This window comes from Ambystoma mexicanum, chromosome 4q (genome assembly GCF_040938575.1).
Source record: "Ambystoma mexicanum isolate Mex_15411 chromosome 4q, UKY_AmexF1_1, whole genome shotgun sequence".
In the NCBI taxonomy this organism is placed as follows: domain Eukaryota; kingdom Metazoa; phylum Chordata; class Amphibia; order Caudata; family Ambystomatidae; genus Ambystoma; species Ambystoma mexicanum.
The window spans coordinates 422715377-422728745 of NC_090928.1; positions in this window are offsets into that span (position 1 = coordinate 422715377).

Sequence of the window (13369 nt, forward strand, 5' to 3'; positions counted from 1 at the left end):
ATGTAATAGGGCCCATAAGGATATGCCTTTTGTGAGTTATGAGTAGAGTGTATGTTTGCAAAGGACGATATATGCTACACTGTTGTTGTCCTCTGGGGGGTATGAGAATACAACCAAGGGTTGTGTGCCGAGGTATTCAACTTTAAAACGCAGATGCATGATGAAAGGACACATGGGATAATGTTTTAGGTAAGGGGTTTCCAATCAGTGGAATGATATGAAAAATGTATATTGTATTGACTTAGGAGAAAATGCAGAGTTATCTGATGCTAATATTTTGAATGCAGGAATTCCTAGAACGGTGATAGTATGTGCAACCTGTGGGTGGTGGGCTCACATTTTAAATGTTTTTTACATCTCTTTGTTTTTTCCTGCTTTTTACATTGTTCCTTTGCCTGCTGGTGATTCTGATTTTATTGACAATTTTATCAGTTGTCTTATTGATTTGTTATGATTGTATCTGGTGTTTTCTGAAGTTGTTTGTATTGTTTGTTTTAATGTTATCGGAGAAATCCGATTCAATAAACATGACTTGACTTGAGCGTCTCCCAAGTACCTTGATTCTGGGAATTCTTCACCAGTTTTTCTTCAGCTCTCGGACACCGCAAATTTATACAAGGTGCTTCTTCTCCGTCTTTAACAATTCGGTGCTTGTCACCGAGCAGCCGATGTTGGTTATAGGGTTCAAGTCCACTTCAAACCCTTATGGGCCACCCTTGCCCAGGCTCGCCTTCCTGCTGCTGCTGCACGTTGGAGACTCTTCCTTGGGTCCCACTGCTGTGTCTTTTTTGCCATTGCATTTTCGGTCGGCGTTCGCCTAGACCTCTCTTCGGTGGCTCGTCTTCTTACCAGGTTCACAGGTATCCCGACTTTCCGTATTTGGAAGTCAGCAGGGGTGGGTAGGATTCAATAGACTGGAAGAAAAACATGACCTTGACAAGTCCTCCTGGTGCTCGTTCTTCATTCTCCTCTTAGGCCCTTTCCTACTACCAGCACAGGATGGGAGCCCATGCCCACGCCAACCTCTCCCCAGCCCCGGCTCTGACCGTGGTAATTGCCGAATAATGTGCCCCCTGCTGCTCCTTGTCCTGCTGCCTCACAAAAGCCACCTGTGAAGACACCAGGGCCTGCAGGCACTGTCGTGCCTGTAAGAGTATTTAGCATTATTTTTATGCAGCACCACTGCATGGGTTTGGTGCATTGCTATAATGCGGTACAGCAAGGCATGTGTTGCCAGTGTGACATGGACATGTAAATGAAAACAGGCTATTCAGTCAAAAACGATTTCTACATTTAAAATGCAAATAATCTTTTTCACAGTTAAAAGCATATTTTTTTTTCTCCACCTGAAATTCCTCTGTTGCAGGAGACACATTTGAGGATTAATGAACTAACCTTATTAACAATACTAATGATTCTAACTCATTAATAATATAATGTGTTCTCCACTGCAAAATGAGGCAGACTCTGAAAGTCATTTTAAACGCGCATCCAGATTATTTTTTTCTCTGTGCTGCTTTGTCCACAGTATTTGCAGGAAGTAAAGATTCGAATAAGCAGGAAATCAGTTTTGTTACAGTTGCTTACTGTAAAAGATTTCTATTGTGTGCAGGAGGAAGATAGGACATAGGGGATTCTTATTGGACAAGCATCATATTAGAGGCTGTAATCAAGTTTTCCTGTAGAATCTGGGGAAAGGAGAGAGGCAGAATACATTTTACACAGCTCGGGGAAAGACCTGACTTGTGGCTGGGAAGTTCCTGATTGAAAAAGCAGATCCCAGCTGCACTGCTGCAGAGACTGTGAATTCCAGACAATAATCCCCGGTTTGAATAACGGAAGATGCCTGTTCTCACTGGGGGTGCTTGAAGAGGGAATTGCCACATCCAGAAGACGACCAGCCGAAGAAGTGCACATGCTGAAAAGATTAGGTAATTATACATTGCAAAGTACGGGGGTAGTGTGCATGAGTGCGAAACTATTCAGTCAGTGTAGAAGAAAGAATTCCAGTGTTTTATCAACATGTTTAATGTTGCGACTGTTCTCGTCGCCCTCTTCTCATTTTGTTACAGATAATGTTGACTGTGCTATTTCATTTATTTCTGTAAAAAGAGTAAGATCGTGTTTAAATGCAATTTTTATAATACACAAAAATATCTGAAAGCAGACGGGTAGTGTGTCTTATTTTCTCTTTCCTTTGTGCATTTACCATTACAGTGCTGATGATGTGGGGAGATGTTTAGACAGTGCATTTGTCACTTTTAAGGTAGCTAAAAATAAGACTTGGCTGCAGCTGTGTGCACGATTCCATTCAGTATGAGCAATTATAAATAACTGTGTGTGTGAAATAGTCTGCTGAAGGTAAATGAGTCAGCAGAAATAGAGACCCCGGACATAGTTCACTATTGTATATAAAATAGTGAGTGTTGTACCACATGTTAGATCGCTGTTGTAAATAATTCAGTGAGAATTGCCCATGGTGGCACACTAAAAATGAAAATGTGGTATTTCTGAAAGGTAGGCCTGAGGTCTCTCTAGTGATCACACGAGGGCCACAAATAAAACAAAGGAATTATGCTCACCAAAAATACCACCAACCACACATACCAACCACGCATACCAACCACGCATACCAACCACGCATATCAACTAAATATGTCTGTGTACTGAAATAATGCATATCCACCATGTTATTATTATACCTAACCTAATCTGAGTACAAGTAGTGATTGTTGCTAAATTATTTTGGCGGTAAGAAAATACCGTCAGGGCCCAAATCTACACAAAATAGCCAACATATTTATGGTGCGTTGCAGGCCGGGAAAGTGATCATAGAGCACCTACTGGGCGTGGCAAGTGTGTCTAACACTGCCATCTGTACATTAAAGGGAACCCATTTCATAATAACAGTGTGTCACTAAAAACGAATTTCAGAATGTCTCAAATGGAAGCCACATTCCCAGAGCTAGTGCAATATTTAGAGGCAAAGTTATTTGCACATGGGACGTGGTCATCGAACAATGCCACAGAATGGCACGACCGCATTCATGGTGAAGTGCAAAAAGAAAAACAATTATAGCATTTATAAATAACTGTGTGTGTGAAATAGTCTGCTGAAGGTAAATGAGCCAGCAGAAATAGAGACCTGGAACATAGTTCACTATTGTATATAAAATAGTGAGTGTTGTACCACATGTTAGCTCGCTGTTGTAAATGTCCCTTGAGTCTGCTCAAAGTCCAGGTAAAAATAATTCGGCACCTGAACAAAGGGTTAATCAACAAAGGTCATCACACTCTGCACCAATGTTTCAATCACATGATCCTAGTAATAGGGAGAGTTACATCAGTCCTAGGTATTTAGAAGATAGGCCCCGGGCAGGCTATCGGCCTGATATGTCCGGTATGAACTATAATCAGAGACAAAATCAAGATCAAAGAAATGATGGTCCCTACCAGACATTGGGGACACAGAGCAAATTTGATCCCAACACCATGATATATGGTAATCAAGATAGACCCCGATATGTGGATTGATTTGCTGATAATGGGAATCAACATAGGGGTCAGTACCCACAACATGAGAGACAGGACATGAGACAGAACGTGAATTATACTCCACGTCAGTACAATGATCCCCCACCAGGGGACTACAACCAAAGGATGGGTGCACCCCGCTCCCCTCCACAAATGAATCAAGAGTTCAGAAACTATCCCAATAGAAATCACTCACCTGAGAGGTATCAGAATAGATCCAATCAGGGAGAAAGCAACCAATATCGATCTAGGCACAGAGGGAGGATTCTAGAGAGATGGAAAGGTTCCAGTGTCTTGAGGCCCAAGTGAAAATGTTAGCTGAACAAATAGGGAAGCTTTGTACAGCACAAAAACAGTCATCAAAGGAGGGGGCTGAAGGCCATAGCAATGACCGGGGGGCTTCTTCTGAAAAGTGACTAAGTACTCATGATGCCTACAGCTCCGAAAAGACAGATTGCTCTGATGTAATTTCGCATAATGACTCTGAGATGTCTAATGATTTAAAAGTGAAAATGCCAGTAAATGAACATGTAACAGAAAGTGCAAATACTTCTAAAAGAGAGGTACGGTTTAACCTAGAGCTAAATCAAAAATTGGAGATTTGTACAAATGAAATAAGAAAACCTGAAACTCCAAGAGAACAAAGAGACAGATTTAAGAAAAATGACTCATGCATGGGGAATACCAGTAAACAGGGAGTAAGTGGGGATGCTATGATTTCTTCTCTGGGAAGTCAGAACAATGTCCAAACACAGGCAGAGAAAGGAAATACTCCAAAGGAGGGTACATGCCAATCCCCTGAAGAATTCTTCGAGCCACATATTTTTGAAGAGGCTGAAAGGGCTGGTACCACACTAAATGATCACAAATGCACAGAATTAAACAATGACAGATTGCTGAATGATGTTGTTACACATGTTCAGTTGGAGGGTTGTAATGTGGCCTCTGATGATACCTGGATGGATAGGCGAACAGTGGCCACACTCCAAAAAACCTCTGAACATGGAGAAATGAATAAAGTCTCTCGCGCAGAAATGGGTAAAAAGGAGGGAAAAATGTCTTTCCATTTACCAATGTGCTTAGCCAAAAGTTAAAAAGGCCTGAGAAAGGTGAGTCCTGTAATCAGTACAAATTCACACTTCTTATGTGTATTAGAGGAAGTTGAGGACATGTATCATGCTCCCATCACTGTAGAAGAAAAATGCCAAACATTTGCAATGATTGACACTGGCGCACAGGCCACAATTATGTCCAAGGAGCTGGTAAAGAGTATCAATGAAGGGAGATCCCCACAGAATCAGATCGCAGTGAAGGAAAATCAAGGTCCAGTGCATAACTTTAATGGGGAGGAGGTGCCCATCATAGGTGTAACTGAGGTTGACATAAAAATAGGAAAGCACAGAATGAAACAAGAAGTATTGATCACATCTATTTGTGAAATTCCATTTCTGATGGGGACAGATTGCCTGAAAAGATTGTCTCCTCTCATAGATGGGGTGAATGGAGTGCTGTGGTCCTTAACCAAAAAACCATTGAGACCTAAGAAACTAAAATTACAAAACAGCAACATAAATGAATGTCACACCGTTGCCAAAACAAATGATGCAGTGGAGATATATCTCCAGAATAGTTGCATACCTAGTGTCACTGTTATATTAATGTGTCAAGACAAAATGCAGAGCGACAATGAAAAACTACCTGTACAAATATATTTGGACCCAAGGAAAAATTGGCAGACCGCCATCGATGAGCACACATTACGTTTTTATTTAAAAGAAAAGATATGCAAACAAAATATTACTCCTAAAGAAGATTTAGAAAAACACATTACCACTCTTGCTGAAATTCACATGGAAGATGAGCAACCATGGATTCATGTTGGTATTAATGACGGTTTTAAAACAATAAAAGCCACTTTAGCGCTTGAACAGGAGAGGAGCTTCATTAATGAGAAATTGTTGCAAAAAATAATGGAGAGGGAGAAAATCCCGAAATTTAGGATTAAAAACCAATATGTTTCTGGGTTGGACAGTCCAGACTTTGAAAACCAAATTGCAGGCAGATGCATGCTTAAAATTAGCATTGAGCAGAAAACAATTTACCATAATGTATGGATAGTGAGTGGAGCACAAAATGATTTTTACGTGGGCAATAACATCATGCACAGAATGTGTATGGTGTTAGATTTCCTTAATCAAAAAATATGGTCACGCCTAGGTGGGTCGGCACCTGAATTTGAAGACAAAAGAAGGGCTTATCATTGTGCACAACTGGTTCCTTATGCAATCGAATTACAAATGAGGAAAGATACTATTATTCCTGCATTTACAAAACAGTTTGCAATAACACTGAAATGCAAAAATGGTCAGCAGATGAAAGACTCTGATGCATTTGTGTGCCTGAATGAATCCATAAAACAGCAAGGCCTGGATTATGAATACATTCCATTGGCAGATATTGGTGAAGGGCCTGTAAGAATTATGGTAAATAATAAGGGTTGTCAAGATATTCATTTAGAGGAAAACTCCCCATTAGGAATGGCCATACAAAAATCACATTATACTGCAGATCTAAATAACATGGTGATTGGAAATATCCCTGAAAAGTATGTAGACGCCAAGGGTGAGTTGCCAGAATACCTGGACTTTCAGCCCAAAGGAATATTTAGAATTCATTCTGTGTACCCTTATGATTCAAGTGAGACTATGTGCTGTTATCAAGAGAGTTATATAACATTTGATTTAAGTGAAAATGAAATGGAAAATCAGCCCATTGAAATGGAAGCTGACATGACAAAACATTTAAAAGTGGCAGCTTTACAAAGAGACACAGCCACACAGCTAGAGGAAAGCGCCGAGATTCCACTACCAGAACATTTTCCGGAATTTTCCAAAATGGTAGAAGAGCAGATCTCCTTAGCGGATGCGTGTGACAACGATGAGGATAGAAACGAATTGAGGAAGATATTTATGGAATTTAAAGATGTATTTGCAAAAGATGCCTATGATTGCGGGTTAACTAATTTACATGTGGCCACACTACCAGAAGGGTGTAGCAGAAGTCCACTATTTGTACGCCAGTATAGACTACCGCTGGCATGTTTAGAATCATTAGCAGAGATTATAAAACATTTGGAAGCTCGGGGAATAATCAGGCCCATTCATAGCACATCCAATACACCTATTTTAGGTGTATTAAAGCCAAATGGTCAATGGCGGCTATGTGCAGACTTGAGGGAGTTAAATAAAAGAGTACCAGTATCCAGATGGCCACTGCCATTCATTGATCAGGGCCTAGCTCAGGTACATGGTTCAAAAGTATTTACCACATTAGATCTCACCTCTGGATATTGGTGTGTGCCATTGGCAGAGGACATACAGAATTTGTTTTCCTTTTCGTTTGATAAGACTCAATACGCCTGGATTAGAACTCTGTTCGGGTACATCAATAGTGGGAGTGAATTTGGCATATTTTTGAGAAAGGCCATGCCTGATGCAGCGGAAAGAGGAACCATAGTTTATGTGGATGATGTCCTAATAAAAAACGAAAGCCTGAAAAGCCATTTCGATGAAACAAGACATGTGCTGGTTCAATTGCAGAAAGCAGGCGCCAAATTATCTTTACATAAAGCACAATGGTGCAAGAAAAAAGTAAACTTTCTAGGCCATGAAGTGACTGAACATGGGCTAAATCCACAAAAGAAGAAAATAGAGGCCATACAAAAACTAAAAAACCCTAAAAATGTGAAAGGGGTGAAAAGTTTATTAGGAATGACAGGCTATAACAGAAAGTTCATTGAAAATTATGCTGAGATCACTCAACCATTGACTAAACTGCTAAAAATAAATATGCCCTGGAAATGGGAGAAAGAGCAGTCTGAGGCAGTAGCCAAATTGAAGGAATGTCTTGTAAAGGCACCATGTTTAGCATATCCCATAAAGGGTAGGGATTTCTTTATTCTTTATAGAAATAGGTTTCTCTGAACAATGTATGTCAGCAGTGTTATCACAAAAACATGATTTGAATCACAAAACCATTGCCTATGCAAGTAAGGCATTTTCCCAAGTCGAAATGAAATTCAATGAATGTGAAAAGGCCCTATTAACCACTGTGTGGGCGCAACATTTCCGCCCCATTGTTCAGGGGGAAAAGGTGATTATTGAGACAAATCATCAACCTTTGCAGTTTTTAGAGAGTAAAAGAATTAGGTCAGGTAATCTAGCGCAGTCCAGAATCACTTTATGGACGCTGGCATTACAAGGTTTTCCTGTAGAAGTGAGATATGGACAAAATAAAAAGAGCCCAATTGCTCAAGGGTTAGCTGACTTACATGACTGTGCAGCTGAACAAGTATCAAACGAAATGGAAGTGGAACCTAGTTTGCAGGAATTTGAACAATCACCACACAAAGCTTTTGATGAAAAAACATACAAGGATTTGCCAATTGTATATGTGGATGGTTGTGCTTTTCACATTGAAAATGACAGTAATAAACAATTAGTGTCAGGAATAGGAAATATCTGGTTGAAATGTGAAGGCGTCCCCAGTATAGGGATGAGGATTGGAGCTAGGAGCAGTCAAGTGGCGGAATTGGTGGCCATTTATAAAGCAATTGCTACTGCAGTTGATAATAAATTCAGTGAAATTGTCATGGTGACTGATTCTGACTATGCACAAAATAGCTTTGTGGAGTATTTACCTGGCTGGAAAGCGAGAGGCATGATTACATACAACAAAAAGCCACTTAAACATGGAAAAATGATACAAGCCATAGACAAATTGGTGTCAGAAAATAATTTGACAATATACTGGAGAAAAATTTGTGGGCATTTAAAAACCCCAGGAGAGGATAAAGAGGGGAATAATAAGGAAGACCAGCTGGCTAAAATTGTGGCTGTGATGGGAGAATTGCTACCTATTGAACATTTACTGGGTGAAATACAGATTGATGCAGTAACACGTTCTAAAGCACCAAAGGAGACAGAACAATCAGTGGTACAATGGAGTTACAACATTCCAGACCAAGAATTGATTGAGGCACAAAAGAATGATCGAATTTTGGGAATCTATTATAACCATTTGATAGATCCTGGACAAAACCCTTTAACAGAAGATGATTGTGTGGGAAAAGAGGAATTGAGGGTGCTATTAAAGAATAAAAAACGAATTAAACTACAGGATGGACTCATGATTACAGAGTCCATAACAGGACAGATACAGTGGGTGGTACCCCTTTCATTCAGAGGGCTAATGCTACACCATGCACATGATGCCATAACTGCAGGCCACAGAGGTTCACAAAAGACATTGGAAATACTACTTGAAACACTTGTGTATAGGCGCGATACAAATGCCATATCATATCATATCATACTAAAAGATTATGCTTACTGGCCACATATGTCCCAAGATGTGGAATTATATACTAGAGGATGTTTAGTGTGCGCACAATTTAAACCTGCTTCACCAATGCATAGAGCCCCATTAATGAAAAGAGGCCCAACTCTTCCATGGTCAGATTTGCAAATAGACTATGTAGGGCCTTTGAAAAGGTCGGGCAGAGGAAACCGTTATATTTTGAGTGTGGTATGTTTGATGTCGAAATGGATTGAATGTATTCCTGCACCAGATTGTAGTGCGCAAACAGCAGCCATATTGCTAGTGAATCATGTGTTCTCAAGGTTTGGGTTGCCACAAAGAATTGAGTCAGACAGAGGAAGTCATTTCACAAGTGCTCTAATGAGCAAGGTATGGCAAATACTGGGTGTGAAAAGGAAACTACATATCGCATATCAGGCGGCTTCTTCAGGTGGAGTTGAACTGGGTAATAGGTCTGTTGTGGACATTTTAAAGAAATTTGTAGCTGAAGCAGGTTCCAGCTGGGATTTACGTTTACCGTTGGTTTTGATGGCAATCAGATCAACTCCTGCCAAAGCAACAGGTATTAGCCCACATGAGGTCTTGACAGGTTTGAAAATGGTGTTGCCGCATCACCTGCCATACAGAACACATGAGCAGACACTTGTGAGTGCATCCACAGTTCATGAGTACATTGATGAACTAAGGAAGCATTTACAACATGCATTTGCTTTTGTGCAGAGAAATCTGTAAAGGGCTGCTGACAGTGCTAAGACATACTACGATAAAAGAACATCAGTGAGAGAATACAGTGTAGGGGATCAGGTGTATAAGTTTCATTTTGGAAAAAGTAAACAGAAAAATTCTAAGGGGGTAATTCATAGAATTCAGCGCACAAGTGGCACACGCGGCTGGCGCACAGTGTGCGCGTGCGAATCCCTGCACCAGCCGCGTGCGCTAAAATACATTTCCGCGCACAGTGTATTCATGGATTCCAGCCACCAAAACCAGCTGTGGTGCACAGTGGCGCAGCGAGCCTGCAGCAGCGCCAGTTACGCCCCCAAGAACGCCCCTTGCGCAGGGAAAAGCCCCAATCCAGCGCAAAGGGCTGCGCTAACCCTGTACCAGCACGGCAAGCGGGGTACGTGTATCACTGGGGTACGCGGTAAGTTTCTCACGTGATTTCAGCTGGGTACGTGTATTACTGGGGTGCGCGGGAAGTTTCACATGCGATTGGCCCTGTGCAAGTGGGGTACGTGTATTACTGGGGTGCGCGGGAAGTTTCACACGCAAATTCAGCAGGGTACGTGTATTTCAGGGGTGCGCGGGAAGTTTCACACGTGATTTCAGCAGGGTACGTGTATTTCAGGGGTGCGCGGGAAGTTTCACACGCGATTCCATCAGGGTATGTGTATTTCAGGGGTGCGCGGGAAGTTCCACACGCGATTGGCCCCGTGCAAGCGGGGTACGTGTATTACTGGGGTGCACGGGAAGTTTCACACGCAAATTCAGCAGGGTACTTGTATTTCAGGGGTGCGCGGAAGTTCCACACGCAAATTCAGCAGGGTTCGTGTATTTCAAGGGTGCGCGGGAAGTTTCACACGCAATTCCATCAGGGTACGTGTATTTCAGGGGTGCCAGGAAGTTCCACACGCGATTGGCCCCGTGCGAGCGGGGTACGGCAATTACTGGGGTGCGTGGGAAGTTTCACACGCGATTTCAGCTGGGTACGTGTATTTCAGGGGTGCGCGGGAAGTTCCACACGCGAATGTCCTGTGTACGTGTATTTCGGGGTGCGCGGGAAGTTACACACGCAAATTCAGCAGGGTACGTGTATTTCAGGGGTGCGCGGGAAGTTCCACACGCGATTCCATCAGGGTACGTGTATTTCAGGGTTTCCGGGGAGTACTACACGTGAATTGGCCATGTGGGTCCTCACAGGTGTTCGCTCTACAACCTCCACGGCCCCTGCAGGCAGCCCACACCATGGGGGACTACCCTGCACCCCTGCTCATGTCCCGCAGGCAGCTCATCCACCATGGGCATGCCCCCCAGCCAAGCCACATGTCACCTTGCACTACTGATCAACAATGCATGTCTCCCAGCACCCCCAGCAGTGCAGGGCACCCTCCACCAGGCCCCCACTCCTGTCTCCCTGCACCCCCACACCCCCATCAGTCAGGGGCACCCTCCACCAGGCCCCCAAACATGTCTCCCAGCACCCCCACCTCCCAGCAGTGCAGGGCACCCTCCACCAGGCCCCCACTCCTGTCTCCCTGCACCCCCACCCCCCACCAGTCAGGGGCAACCTCCACCAGGCTCCCACACATGTGTCCCAGCACCCCCACCCCCCAGGAGTGCAGGGCACCCTCCACCAGGCCCCCACACATGTCTCCCAGCACCCCCACCCCCAGCAGTGCAGGGCACCCTCCACCAGGCCCCCACTCCTGTCTCCCTGAACCCCCACCCCCACCAGTCAGGGGCACCCTCCACCAGGCCCCCACACATGTCTCCCAGCACCCCCACCCCCCACCATTCAGGGGCACCCTCCACCAGGCCCCCACACATGTCCCCCTCCACCCCCACCCCCCAGCACTGCGGGGCACCTGCCAGCAGGCCCCCACTCATGTCCCACTCATGTCTCCCAGCACCCCCACCCCCAAGCAGTGCAGGGCACCCTCCACCAGGCCCCCACTCCTGTCTCCCTGCACCCCCACCCCCCACCAGTCAGGGGCACCCTCCACCAGGCCCCCACACATGTCCCCCTGCTCCCCCACCCTCCCAGCACTGTGGGGCACCTGCCAGCAGGCCCCCCCTCATGTCCCACACATGTCTCCCAGCACCCCCACCCCCCAGCAGTGCAGGGCACCCTCCACCAGGCCCCCAGCTCTGTCTCCCTGCACCTCCACCCCCCACCAGTCAGGGGCACCCTCCACCAGGCCCCCACACATGTCACCCTGCACCCCCACCCCCAGCACTGTGGGGCACCTGCCAGCAGGCCCCCCCTCATGTCCCACACATGTCTCCCAGCACCCCCACCCCCCCAGCAGTGCAGGGCACCCTCCACCAGGCCCCCACTCCTGCCCCCTGCACCCCCACCCCCCACCAGTCAGGGGCACCCTCCACCAGGCCCCCACACATGTCTCCCAGCACCCCCACCAGTCAGGGGCACCCTCCACCAGGCCCCCACACATGTCTCCCAGCACCCCCACTCCCCAGCAGTGCAGGGCACCCTCCACCAGGCCCCCACTCCTGTCTCCCTGCACCCCCACCAGTCAGGAGCACCCTCCACCAGGCCCCCACACATGTCTCCCTGCACCCCCACCCCCCAGCAGTCAGGGACACCCTCCACCAGGCCCCCACACATGTCTCCCAGCACCCCCACCCCCCACCAGTCAGGGGCACCCTCCACCAGGCCCCCACACATGTCTCCCAGCACCCCAAGCCCCCACCAGTCAGGGGCACCCTCCACCAGGCCCCCACTCATGTCACACTCATGTCCCCCTGCACCCCCACCCCCCAGCATTGCGAGGCACCTGCCAGCAGGCCCCCACTCATGTCCCAATCATGTCCCCCTGCACCCCCACCCCTCAGCATTGCGAGGCACCTGCCAGCAGGCCCCCACTCATGTCCCAATCATGTCCCCCTGAACCCCCACCCCCCAGCATTGCGAGGCACCTGCCAGCAGGCCCCCACTCATGTCCCAATCATGTCCCCCTGCACCCCCACCCCCCAGCATTGTGAGGCACCTGCCAGCAGGCCCTGACACATGTCCCCCAGCCAACACGTCATCACAATCTAGATCCCTGGCCCTTATGGAGAGCCTCCACATGCCAAACACCCACCCAAGTATTGCATCCACCCACTCAGAATTGCCAATTACATGATACAACCCCAATGGCAAGTATGTAAATGAACACATGTCCCTCACATACACACAATGGGTGTAAGTGAATGTCAAAACCCATATCATGACATGCATGAAAGCAATGATATGATACTACACATTGAAGTTTGATGAAAAAAAATGTATTAAAAGCAACATAAATGGGATTAAAAATAAACAAACGACAATGGGAATTAAAATCAAAAAAGCAGCATGTCCGTAAAATAATGAAAAACCACAAATCATAATTCAAAGGAAAGGTGTCCAAAGTCACAGTTCAAAAAAGTACATCCAAGGGAAAAACAAAACCAAAAACCATTGCTCCATGGGTAAATCAAAAAAAAAAAACATAATCCAACAGTCAACTATATACAGATAAACAATCCAGGGTCCATGATCCCAACTGAAGAAATGAAACCTATCTAAAAATACTACGTAATAAAAAAACTATATACAAAAATGTTGGCCGTTGTCCAAAAGGTCCAAAATCAAGAAAAAAGCAAAGGAAACCTAACACTAACTACATAACTATTTACAAGGGCAGCGGGCTAGTCCAATGGCTCACTGGATGTTGTCATGGGCCAGGGCATC